This window comes from Rhineura floridana, chromosome 1 (genome assembly GCF_030035675.1).
Source record: "Rhineura floridana isolate rRhiFlo1 chromosome 1, rRhiFlo1.hap2, whole genome shotgun sequence".
Classification (NCBI taxonomy): Eukaryota; Metazoa; Chordata; class Lepidosauria; order Squamata; family Rhineuridae; genus Rhineura; species Rhineura floridana.
This window is the reverse complement of record NC_084480.1, coordinates 222,723,208-222,736,578: the sequence shown is the minus strand read 5'-3', so window position 1 is coordinate 222,736,578 and position 13,371 is coordinate 222,723,208.

Here is a 13,371-nt window from a genome sequence, read left to right as displayed (position 1 = left end):
GCAGTAGTCCACAGTGTTCCTCAAGGCTGCTCAACAAATAAGGCAACTCTGTGCAATTACAAACCCTTGAAACTATTTTTTAAATTATTTTTATTTAACAAAACATAAATATATACCACTTGAATGTAAAGACTTGTTAGCAGTTTCTAAAACACAACAATCACATAACACCAACAATGTAAGCAGTATTCACCTAACTCATCCCACCCATGCAAGGATTGCTGCTAGTGCAATGGGGCTTTCCCCCTCTCCTCCACCTGCATGCATGCCACTCCCTCCTCAGATCTGCACAAGAGAGTTGGGGGAACCCCTAGAACAGATTTTGGGGGGCTCAAGGAGGAGAGAGGAGGAGGTCCCATTACACTAGCAGCATTCCTTGTGTTGGCAGGACCCAGACTTAGCACTATGTTGGATAGGAGCCCTTTAAAAATGTAGCATGTTTTGGATCACTTAAGGATACAACTAGATCTGTTGGTGGCAAGGATTTGGGACAATTTAAAGCTGCATGGGTGGGTGGAGGAGGCTCCACCTCCCCTGCATCCTATGCTTCTGTACTATAAAGTTTAGAAAAGGGACCATAGCTCATGAGCAGAGCACCTGCTTTGCTGCAGCAGGCCACCAGTTCAATCCCTGGCATCTCTAGCAGAAAGAATCATCTAGCATGAAATAAGAAAGACCTCTGCCTCAGACCCTGGAGAGCCACTGCCAGGAGTAGACCAGAGTAGATGGCTAAATAGTCGGACTTGACTTAAGGCAGATTCTTATTGTAAATAGTTGTACCTGGTCTGCTCTCAGTTGCAGTTACTTTTGGGTCAGCCCCCTGCCTGTGCTGTACTTTAAGGGTAGATACAGACAATAGACATGTAGTGGAAGTGGTTTGCACACTCACTTATGTCATTCCATTTGCTTCCAGGAAGAATATTTGCTCACTTCAAACAACCCCAACAAATCTAGAATGAATGGGTATCTTCATCCAGAATGTATAAAGCACTCCACTGTTTTATAAAGAACTGGTGGCAGATCTGATTCTGCAACCCAGGTCTGTGGCCTTCACAACTTGATTGGCCCAATAGCAATGTTGCCTCACTGTTCTCACAGACTTCTCCTGAAACAGCTTTGGGGAGAGCCATTGGAGCCTGGTTTGTATTAGAACAAATTGCCCTGAGCAGGCTTGGCATGATAATAGACCTCAAGATCTCCACTGAGCTGGGTCTTGAAACTTCACCCCATGATGTGTCTAAGTAAAGGATGCTGTTTTCTCATGATGCTTTCAGTAAAATCTTTGGCCAGAATTTCCCAGGGATATCTGCTTTCATAAAAAAGAAATGTTCTCCTGTCCCTTTTACATTCATCTTGAGCTCCAGTAACCATTTCATCTCCCCAAAAGGGCTCAAGTTATAGGTAAGGCTGTGCACTGGATATATTGCACTGAAAGCAAATGACTCTATACAAACTAATCTCATAACTGACCTTGCTAGAACCACAACCTCAGTAAGACCAGGCGGCACCATGGAGGATTGATCAGTTGTATCTGTTTACATTCACAGGATGTATTTTGGGTTTTCTTACTGACTTGCATTTGATATTACTACTTTCATTTGATCTCAGGCAGCTTTAGCATTACAGCTTTTCATGTACAATTATTTACCCTTTCATTTGTACTGCATTCTTCAAGAAAGAAAATAACATGTTTGTTTTTAAATCTAGATGCCACAAACACTTCTACCCATTTGCAATATAACAATACAAAATTAATATCTTCCATTTTTGTTTTACCCACCAGTAACTACAAAGTTGTAACATAGAATCCTATGCAAGCTAAGGAAAGCAGAAGTATTGTCATCTCTTTTGAGCAAACATACCATAACTGAGTATGCTTTCATGCTAAAGGTATATTTATTGTTTTGTTAATGTCATATTTACAAAAACATATAAGTCCACATGCCAATTATACACAAACTATTCTGAAAAACACAACCATGCTAATTTTATTTGAAAATTGTGTATTTCTCAAAATCACATTGAGAAGATGGGTACAGAATATCCTTAGTATTTAAAATGATATTCAGATAACTAGGAAACTGGATAAATCAGAATTCCATTAACATAGAGTAATATACAGAGATGATGAGTCATGAAAAAATGAATGGAGGTTTTATTCTTTGACACAGTTTATGACATCCTCAGATGATTTAGGAAAATATAATATCTAACAGTCATAAGCACTTACGAAGATCACAGGTAGATCAGACCAAAAGCCTATTTAGGTTAGCCTATCCTGTTTTCCACAGAGACCAATCAGATACCTATGAGAAGCCCACAAGCATGGCATGAGGGAAACAGCTGTCTCTGAATACTAGTTGCTGAGGAACAAGAGTAAGAGACATGCTGATGCTGATCCTGAAGGTAGCCCATAGCCATGCATAGCTTTATCCTCTGTGAATTTATCTAATACCCTTTTAAAGCGGTCCAGATTACTGCCCAGCACATTTTGTGATAGTGAAATGCTTTGTTTAACTGTGTGCTGTTTGAAGCATTACTTCTTTTTGTCTGTTCTGAATCTTCCAGCATTCAGCTTCATTGAATGACACAGGGTTCCAGAGGGGTAAATCCACTTTCTTCATGCCATGTTTGATTTTATGAATCTCTATCATATCCCCCTTATTTGCCTTTTTTCCAAACTAAAAAGCCCCAAATGTTGTATACATTCCTCACAAAAGATTTGTTCCAGTCCCCTGATCATTATTGACCAAATCAATCAATCAATCCTTAAATTCATTAACAACCCAGTGTCTTAGGCAGCATTATCCACAATAAAAATTGCAGTAAGATTACATAGCTGAAAACAGCAGTCCTATTATGAGTTCTTCCTGCCTACCAATATTTTTAAGATGTTTTTAAAGTTGTTTTTAAAGATGTTTTGTTTTAATATGTTTTTAAAGATGTTTTGTCTTCATGTGTTTACGTCTTTTGTTTTTTAGGTGTTTTAAAGTAGTGTTTTTGTTTGCCGCCCTAGGCTCCTTCTGGGAGGAAGGGTGAGTTATAAATAAAATAAAATAAAATAAATATTTAGGTGACTGGTGCCCATTGGGACTCACAGGGTGGAAGGCAGGCAAACCAACAGTAGGTGGAAAAGGAAACAAAATTTGCATTATCTGTGGATACATTATAACAAAAATAGTTTATTATTATTTAGACCTCTTTGATCCATAATATGTTGGAGTGAAGGAAGTGAATGGTGTAGCTCCTGACGAAGGAGAGTTCTCAGAAATATGTTGAGCTTAATAAAGAACCCATTACCAGTAGTACCAGAGCGTGTCTCCTTTTCATTTCCTTATCTTGGTGCTCCCCCCCTTTTTTCATCTTGACAGTAGTAGGTAGAGCCACAGCCAAGTACAGGTGGAGTCAACTGATTCAAGTTTTGCTGCTATCCTCCTCCCTGCTGAGATCTATAATAGCAACCCTGGCACTATGGAGAAGGAAGCTTACAAATAGTGCCACCCCCTGGACTGTGTGCAAGTAAAAAGGCAGGCAGGTGGGTGCTGGCTGAGACTGGTGGGGCATTGCCCCTTTTGCCCTAATGGGTCAGCCTCCACTGAAGCATACTCATGTTGTTTACCCATGTTTCTCCACTCCAACCAGCCAATCCAGTGAGCAATTAACCTGGGCATGTCTAACTAAATGTTACAGGGGCTGGGGAAGAATTGGACATTGAGTTGCTGTTTTCAGTGTCAGCCTCATATCAAGTGTCATGCAGAGTTCCACTCGCAGGTTTGTTTCACTAACAGAATTTCAGGCAAGGCACTGGAAACATGATGACTGCCTTCTTCACATTTGAAATATGGAGGTAAGCCAACTTGCAGTCAACAATTTAAAGGAGAAAGGCACAGATATGCCAAAAGACTCTGTAAACCAGTTGCCAATTATCCCAGCAAAGAAACATGCCATATAACTGAAAGGTATTTTGTTTATTTATTGCATTTATGAGTACCCGGCATATGTTGGGGGGTAAAGAAAGGCCAGGGAAGGAACTGGCAATCCCACCCCATATATATGGTCTGCCTAGTAAATGTCACAAGACGTCACCCTAAGAGTCGGAAACGAGTCACACTACAAGTGCGGGGACACCTTTACCTTTTTTACCGCCTTTCTGCCAAAGCACCCAAGGTGGTTTACAATTAAAATATAAAAATGAATAAATGATATAAAATGTAAAGTTCTTTCTCTTCTTCCTTCTCACAGGATGCAGCCTGCCTTTTTCAACCAGTTATTGCTGAAGGCAATTCACAGCATTTTCATTTTTAAAACAGCTCTTTTGCACAGAAGTGCTCTTGTACAAGAAAACTGTATTAACAATAAAAAAATGAAATGCCAGTTTAGGTACAGAAGGCAGGAAAGGAAAAGGAGAGGAAAGGAAGAAGCAGCCTTTCAGGCGAGTGACTCCATATCCTTGCCTGGCTTGAAGTGACACACACATATTTTTAATTATTTTTTTTAGTGCTCTTTTGTGCAAACAAACCTCTACGACTGTACGTGGACAGCGACTAGCCTTCTCTTCCTAAATGTCTAAATCCTAAACCTGGGAGTAAGCCACATTGAGTTCAGTAGGACTTACTTCTGAGTAGACATGCACTGTTACTTTATGAAGTCTAGAAGGACAGTGGGATTTAATGCCAATACTGCAGTGTTGCAGTGCAGTACTCTGTTTCTACTCAGAAGTAAGCCCTACTGACTTTGCTGGTACTTACCCCCAGGTAAGTGAGTAGGTTAGCAGTCACTTGCTCAATAATTTGCTTTAATAATGTTATTTGTTATCTAATTTTGAGAATTGTTATTTAATTTTGAGAATTGTATTATTTTATTGAGGTATTATGTTCTATTGATGTATTGTTATGTTCATTTTCTTTTGTAAGCCGCCTTGAGGGCCTTTTGGCCATAAGGCGGAGTATAAATTTAATAAATAAATAACATGGCATATCAAGACATTTGTATTTTGAAAAGATTAAAAGGTATGCACTCACAGGTAAACAAATACCTGCATGCATGCCCACAACAGACCCCAGGTTTTCAGAACCTATGGTAGTTAGGGAAGTATGTATGTATGTATTTAATTTATATCCCACCCTTCCTCCAAGTAGGAGCCCAGGGTGGCAAACAAAAGCACTAAAAGCACTCTAAAACATCATAAAAACAGACTTTAAAATATAAAATAATTGAAGGGAGGAGACAGCAGCACACAGCACAAATCCATCCCAATAAGCACCACCTGTAGACAGGAAACATCGAGGTAGATTTGAGAGTGCTTCTGTGCAGACGAAGGTGCACAAATGTGCATGTGGAAACAGCAGCCCACATGCAAAAGCACCTAGTGTGAAAACAACCTTGATGAGACTTACTCTTTTGTAAGCGTACATCAGACTGTAGCTTTACCTAGCTAAAGTCCACTAATTTCATTGACAGTTAGGCATGAATATTATTTGCTGGATTGTGCCCTATGCTAGTAATTGACATTTCAGCAAGCAATTGCTTTTCTGGTTCATAACTTTACAAGACATTTTATTTAATTTTGTTATTTATTTGAAATATTTCTGAATTGCCCTTTATCAAAAAATTCTAGGGCAGCACACAAAAGTGTAATGAAAGTTAAATTCCATGCGACTTATAAAGCCAACAAATAAACATAATAAAATACAAGAGGGGGGGGAACCCAAGAATTTAAGAAAGAATAAAGCATAGTTCCAAAAACAGAATATTTGACTGGGGATTTAAAATAAAAAATAGCCCCATTGCCAGCATAAATGGCATTAAAATAGCTGAGAGATCTTATTCCTAAACTAATTATATCCTCTGATTGAAGAAGTTATAACTTAAGAAAGTTTAATTGAGAAACATTCAGTTTACCTTATTAAATGTTAACTAGAAACAAAATCTATCTTAGGAAATCTGGCAGCATACTGTAGTAGAAGAAAGAATATTTATGATAATAGAATATGAAAGTTAATTAATGTATGCCTACTCTAATTACATGTATTTTTACCCTGATACTAAAATGAAAGCCCATTCAATATTTTACAAAATATGGAATCCCTATTGGCAAACTTAACATCCCTCAAGTTCCTGCACGGCTAGTGAATAAAGGATTGTATAAGATGCACGTGCAATTGTAGAAAAACAGAGAAAGAAATGCAGAAAGTTAGCAACACTACAATGTAATTTTAATGGTTGCTTACTTTGATGAGCATCAATAATGAACCACCAGCGTGAATGGGCTTATATCAAAATACAGAAAAGGCTTTTTTGTGAAAACTAAAACAATTAGACTGGCAACAACGTCAATCTCTTTTCTGTTCATCTGAATCACATACCATTTTGCCTCAATAATAGATCGTTATTTATTTATTTATTTATTGAATTTCTTAGTCACCCATCTGGCTGGCTATCCAGCCACTCTGGGCGATGTACAAAATAAGCATACAGATACAATAAACATTAAAAAATCTGGACACAAGATAATAAAATCTAGCCCACCCCAAAAGCCTGCCTGATGAGCCAGGTCTTCACGGCCCGGCAGAAACTCATTATAGAGGGAGCATGGCGGAGATCATTTGGGAGAGAGTTCCACAGGATGGGGGCCACAATTGAAAAAGCCCTCTCTCTAGTCCTCACCAGTCTGGCTGTTTTGACTGATGGGATAGGGAGAAGGTCTTTTGAGGCTGATCTTGTTGGACAGCATAGCTGATGATGCTGGAGTCGCTGCTTCAGATAGACTATCCTTCAGATAGACAGTTATCCAAATCCAACACAGTTAAGCATGTTTCAGTCCATTAAAATCAACTGTGCACCTGACTGAGTATTCCATACATATTTATTCCATACTTATTGCTTGCATTTATATGCCACCTTTTCCACCAAGGAGTTCAAGGTGGTGTACATGATTCTCCCCTCCTCATTTTATCCTCACAACAACCCTGTGTGATAGCTTAAGCTGAGAGACAGTGACTGGCCCAAGGTCACCCATATGTGACTATTACATATACTCAGTTTATATAACAGAGGCTCCTACATTAATATACCAGTGACTTGTCCTGCTATAACTCGTTCATCTTTTTAATATTCACACTCTGTCATATAGTATCTCTCAGTCTTAGCCCTGAAGCTGAGAGGATCCTTGACAACAATGCAAAAGATAGCTCAGTTCTACCTACATATGATATATCTATTTTGGTTACTGTTCCGTCCCAAAGTCTCAAGGCAAATAATAACTTCTTAAAAACCTAAAAGCAGGATGGATGGACAGATAGACAGAATTTCCCACACCCCAGGGAACAAATTATCAGCAACAGACTGTTAGGAATCCAGTCTTCACAAAGAAAGGAAAGTTACCCATTTGGCTAAAATCAAAACCTTCACAAAGAGGGGAGAATGCTTTTGGAACAAAATACAGCAGCTAGATTACTAATGTGGACCATATTGCATCAGTCTTGAAACAACTCCACTGCCTCCTGGTCCCTTTCTGAGCATAATTCAAGGTGTTCATTCTAACTTTTAAAACCCAAAACAACACCTTCTTTTGCAAAAAACTGACATTCTTAAGATCATCCTCAGAGGTCCTTCTCTGAGTACCCCCTCCCCTCATCTGAGTAAAGTGGATGGTAGCTGTGAATGACCATTTATGGAACTATCTCCTCAGAGAGGTTCCCCTAGCACTGACTCTGGTGCCTTTTCAGTACTAGGGGTGGTATTCAGTGCTACTCCTATTCAAAGAAGATCCACTGAAGTTAATAGACATAACTAACATAAGTCCATTTATTTCAATGGGTCTACTCAGAGTAGAGGTTAGTTGAATACAGCCCTAGGTGAAGAATGTTTTTTATTTGTCCAAGCTTTTTAATGTAAAATCTTAGGTCTGTTTTTATGTTGTTGTCTTTTTAATAAAATTGTGTGAGGCATCTACTATTTCTTGAATTATTGTGTGTGTGTTTTTAATGCTATCATGCCTTTATTTAGGCACTTCTATAATGCTCAATCAACAAAATGCAAATACAATCAACAGTACTAAAAGCAATTAATATATAAAAGCAATCCCAGCACAAAAATTAATAAAAGCAACATAAAACCATACAACAGCATAAAATCAGTAAGCAGTACTTAAAAACAAGGAAGGTGAAGTGAAATTAATTCTAAAAGCATGGAACTGAAAATGCCTGGGAGAAGAATAAAGTCTTGTCTAATGTGAGTCTCAGAACTGGAAGAGCATTCCAGAGCTGGGATGCCAGGACCAAGAAGGCCACCGCTTAGTAACCACCCACCTCATTAGGTATGGGAACCTGGAGAAGGTCCTCAAATGAAAGTGCCATTAAATTGTGTGCCATCCTGTCTAACAATCTTCAGACTAAAGCGTGGCTTATAAATATTTATAATAATCTAAATGGGAAGAGGACCCATGAGCCTTGGATTCCAGGAAGAAAAGATCACAGCTGGCTCTTGGGTAAGATATATATGAGCCTGAAATAACAGCAGCAGATAAAGAAGAAGGGTGGAGAATATGACAGAGAGGTGAAGAACGGTGAGACTAATTGGATAGCATCATATTGGTTAGTCAATACATGGTGCTGGTCTTAGGCTGCATTCAGACAGCAGTTTATTCTGTTTTCCCAATGTTTCCTTATCTGATAATTTCCACATTTTATTTGATCTTTCACACAACATAGAAGCCAATTCTGGAAATCTAAAGGAAAATAGTGGAAGTTTAGTGCTCATTTCAGCATTAATTGCTTCCAGGAAAATTCATTTGCAACCCAATCCCAGAAAATCATGGGAGTAAAATGATAAAATTTGGGGCAGTATGCCAGCATACAGTTTTTTCCTGCCATTGTCATGGGGAAATCATGGGGGAACAGATGTGCACATGTGTGGAAAGGGTGAGGGGGTAGTGACATGTCCAATGAAGTTCATTGTTGTGTCACGCCACGCCCACTGGTATCCATGAAATTTAGCACAACATGGCATATATCGGTCAAAGTATATAAGTCAAAAAGCCATAGCCCCATCATGCAACAGTTACTGTAGTATGAAAGGAATGTTAGATATTGGGACAGAAGTGCTACCTTTGTAACCAGTAAAACTAACGCAATAAACCCCATGTCTAAATGCAGCCATAGTTGTATCTGGGGCAATTCTATTCAACATTCTATTCTTGTTTAAAAGAGGCAAATAAAGTTCATGGCCTTGCTTTCTAAAATGGAAGAATCAGTAAAATATGTCACAGGAGGCAATAAACATTCATTCATTCATTATTTGATTTATATCTCGCCCTTCCTCCCAGCAGGAGCCCAAGAAGCTTAAGAAGGCAACCAATGGAGTTTGCAGTCAATGGTGACTATTTTTCTCGGAAACTTGGAACCACTTATAGAATAGCACAGCAGATTCTCAAGAACGAAGTGGAATACTTGTGGAACTCTGAGATCATGGCCCACTTTACTCAGCCTGGAGCTGTTGGAGCCTCTTGAACGGGTGTCTGCCTTCACTGGGAATTGCTGTATGGCATTCAAGGAACTGAGTGACAATATGCATGAAGACTTCCTGCCTCTCCTAAGAGAGTATATCCATAAAGAACATGTTGAAGAAAAGAGATAAAGTCCTAGCAGAATATGAAGCTAAACTGAAAGCTGCCGTCCTAAAAAGAGAAGATTGCTCCAAGTGCCCACTGAGGTTGAAAAGTGTAAAGACTGAATAGAATGCTTCATTGCAGGCCTGAAGGCAGAGGTGGACAGATGGCAGAACAAGCAACAAGAGTTTAGGCAGCTACTGATAGAAAGATAAAAACAGCCCATATTATGAGAAGTGCCTTACAGAATGGGAATCTATTGTACCATGATTGCAAGATAAGCTTGAGACCAAATAAGAAATCATGTTTTTTTTCCATCCCACCCTACCCCTTTCTCCCTGCACCATGGACCTCTGACCAAGTGGCAGTACCACTAAACATACTGGCGATACACTGTGCATGACTTGGTGTAAGATACATTGTTGTTTTTCCCTGGAGCAACAACTACCTGTTCTGAACCTTGGGACTGATCCAACTTGAAAAAAGTTTTAAACTGTACATTTTTGTGCCACCTTTTTATTTAACAATCTGAGTTGGCCTTGAATGATCTTTGACTAACGGCAGAAAATCACAGGGACTTTTCTCCTTTCGGACCACTTCATATTGAATGAAGTAGATATCTGGGAAATAATTCTTCATCATCTTCATCATCTCTCCAAATTGCAAAACTATAAAAATAATCTTCATGTCCAGCTTCCTGAACTGGTGTGTACTCTAAACCTAACATCTCTTTTCAGTAGCATCATGGAAAGTTTAGAGGACACCTTTTCTATGACACTGTTGAAAAGGGAGATGTTAAGAAAAGCCTAACCAGGACTTTAAGGCAGATGAGGTCTTGTGCTGTTGTCAAGAAGTGGAGGGGTGTTTGAGATAGGGGTGCTGCTGGCCAAGAGTAGAAGCAGTGAAAGCCCAGAAGTAGAATATAATAAGCAATGGATGGTGAAGTAGAACGTTGCGGAAGTGGCTTGCAGATACAAGAAGTTAAAGAAAGTAGGAGCCCATCCATACCTTCATTTAATCTGCGATCTAACCCTCTTGTCCATTAATTCACCGCTATCCATATGACATTCCCAGCCATTTCAGACTTTCTCCTAGTTAAATCCGCACTTCCCCTACCCTACTATAAACCAATCATTTTTTCTGCCCTGATTATTAACCACTCTAACCTCTGCAGTGAGGACATCTTTCCCCACTTTTTTGTATTATGGGTGGATGACGTTAGATCCCACCCTCTGTCCATGCCTTCTCCTTGTTACTTACAGTTCATTCCTGCTTCCGGTACCGAACTGAGGTACTTCCTCCATCTGGCTTCTATAGCTGTATTGCATTGCTTTAAAAAAAACAAACACTATTTTGTGATCAAACGTAAAATCAAATGTTTAATGAATAATTATTTCCACTTTAAAGCTATTTTGCAATATTACGCAAACAATTCATTGAAAACACGGAGTTTAAAGGAGTAGGCTTTTAACTGAGCTTCCTTGGACTGACGGTGGGAAGGGGGTGAGAGGAGCAAGCTCTAGTACTTTAATGTGGCATTGATCTTGCAGCTGATCCAGTAGTTGGCAAAGCCTCTCTTTTTCTGTCCAACAGCTGATGGGGATGGAAGGGGGAGCCAAACATACCAAAGAGCCAAACATCAGGGAACCAGAGGAAGGGGAGATCAGCTTCTCTCCCTCCAGACAGCCAGATCTCTTGCTCTGTGTCTCTGTCTATGTGCGGGTGAGAGAAACCACATGCACTGTAAGTTGTGTTCCAGAAACTGACCCTTTGCTAACTTGAAACTGAATGACGGATGATCTTTTGCTTTCTTCCATGGCAGGCGATGGAGGATCTAATACAATTTGGGAGGAAGAGGCATGAAGAGGAGATTTGGTGGGTGCAGGAAAGCCCTTTCAAAATGGTAACAGCAGGAGATAGTGGGAAACAATTGAACAGAGAAAAGGATTTGCCTCCCAGTTCGACAAATGCAAAGGAATCGGGAGTAACCAGCAGCTCTCATCCTTAGTATGCACTATGTTACATGTAACGGCCCAGATGTTTACTTTGCTTGCACTTGCAGTGGAGGGATTCCATTAACTTTGCCCTTTTGCATATCCACAAACCTGCTCATGTGTGGTAATTAAAAAAAATACATTTCTGTGCTGTTCCAAAAAAGTTGCAAAAATCAAACTATTATGGACCAATCACTGACAAGGGGTGGACTTAGGAGAGTGGCCAATGCTATAGAGATTTAGACCAAAAAAAAGCCCACACATATGGATGTTTGAAAATTGGGTTTTCACAATATAAGCTCAACCACAAAGAGGACATGTATGGATCTCAAAGCCACCAACCAAATATGAAAAATGTGGATTTTGTGGTTAGGTATGGATGGGCCCTAGGAGCCAAGGCAAAAGTGAAGCTACATCTGATTTTCATGCAAAAGCCCCTAAGTTCAATCCCTGTCATCTCTAGGTAGGGCTGGGAGAGAAGCCTGTCTGAAACCCTGGAGAGCCCCTGCCAGTCAGTGTAGACGGTACTGAGCTAAATGGACCAGTGATCTATCTCAGTATAAGGTAACTTCCTACGTTCTATGTTTCTGTACACATTCTTCTTGCCAATTATTTATTATATGTCTCTTTTCTAAGCTCCAAGCACAGGCAGTCTTCTCTCCCAACCCTTCCTTGGAGATGACAGGGATTGAACTTGGGACCTTATGCATGCCAGTGAGCTACAGGCCTTCGCCAGGAAATGGAACTTTGGAACCTGGGTGCTTTGGTCTAGATGCTGCAAAGACTCCTCTACCAACAGTTTAGGAAAGGGTTACTCCCCCAGGTGGTATTTTTGTTTGGGATATTCTCCCTGCCCCCCCCCCCCTGGTTATTTTATAATGAAAACACAAGGTCCACACCTTTACCCTTTCAGCCTGCAACAATGTTTCAGTATCAGGTGATTCAAGGGGGAGACAATAGACACAGCAGAAATTGGTCTGTGCAGCTTCCCTCCTTTGCTTCGCAATCACATTTGCACACCAGTTTCTTCTGGAATCAGATACCGTATGAAATCACGGAGGAGACAGCACATTGACAATAAAAATGTATGTCTCCAAATCTGATTGAGTAGCAGGGCTATGATATCACTACTTGTATGCAATGAGGCTGACTGCCAGACAGAATGCAAACATTACAAAGACAAGAAACTTTCTCCTATCAGGAAGCGCAGTCTGGCTGCCTCGCGCCTTAGCACTATTGATTATGCTCCCAAAAGGTCATAAATTACTGTAAGAGTTATTTTTAAGAATATTTGCTGAGCCTGGCCTGTCAAGAGAGGTTAATCTAATGACTTTCCTACCTCCAGCCTGGAGAAAGTGAGAGGCTGAGAGCTAGGTTCCTTCTAAAAGGCTGCTCTTCTGCATTCATATTTGTTTCATCTGGCTGTTACAAAAATAAAATTGCACAATATCATAGAATCATCACCCTGCACAAGGAAAGGAAACTGGTTTTAACTTTTTCTATGTAGAAATAAAACACTGGTTTATTTATTTATTTATTTTATTTTATTTATATACCGCCCTAAGCCCAAGGGCTCTCTGGGCGGTGTACATAAAATAAAGCAATCAAGAATATATAAATACAATAATACAATAGAATCAAACCAACAAAGGTAAACAAAAATAATCAAACAGTAACAAAATACAACAATACATATAATAATACGCATTAAAATGCCTGGGAATATAAAAAGGTTTTCACCTGGCGCCGAAAAGATAGCAGCGTCGGCGC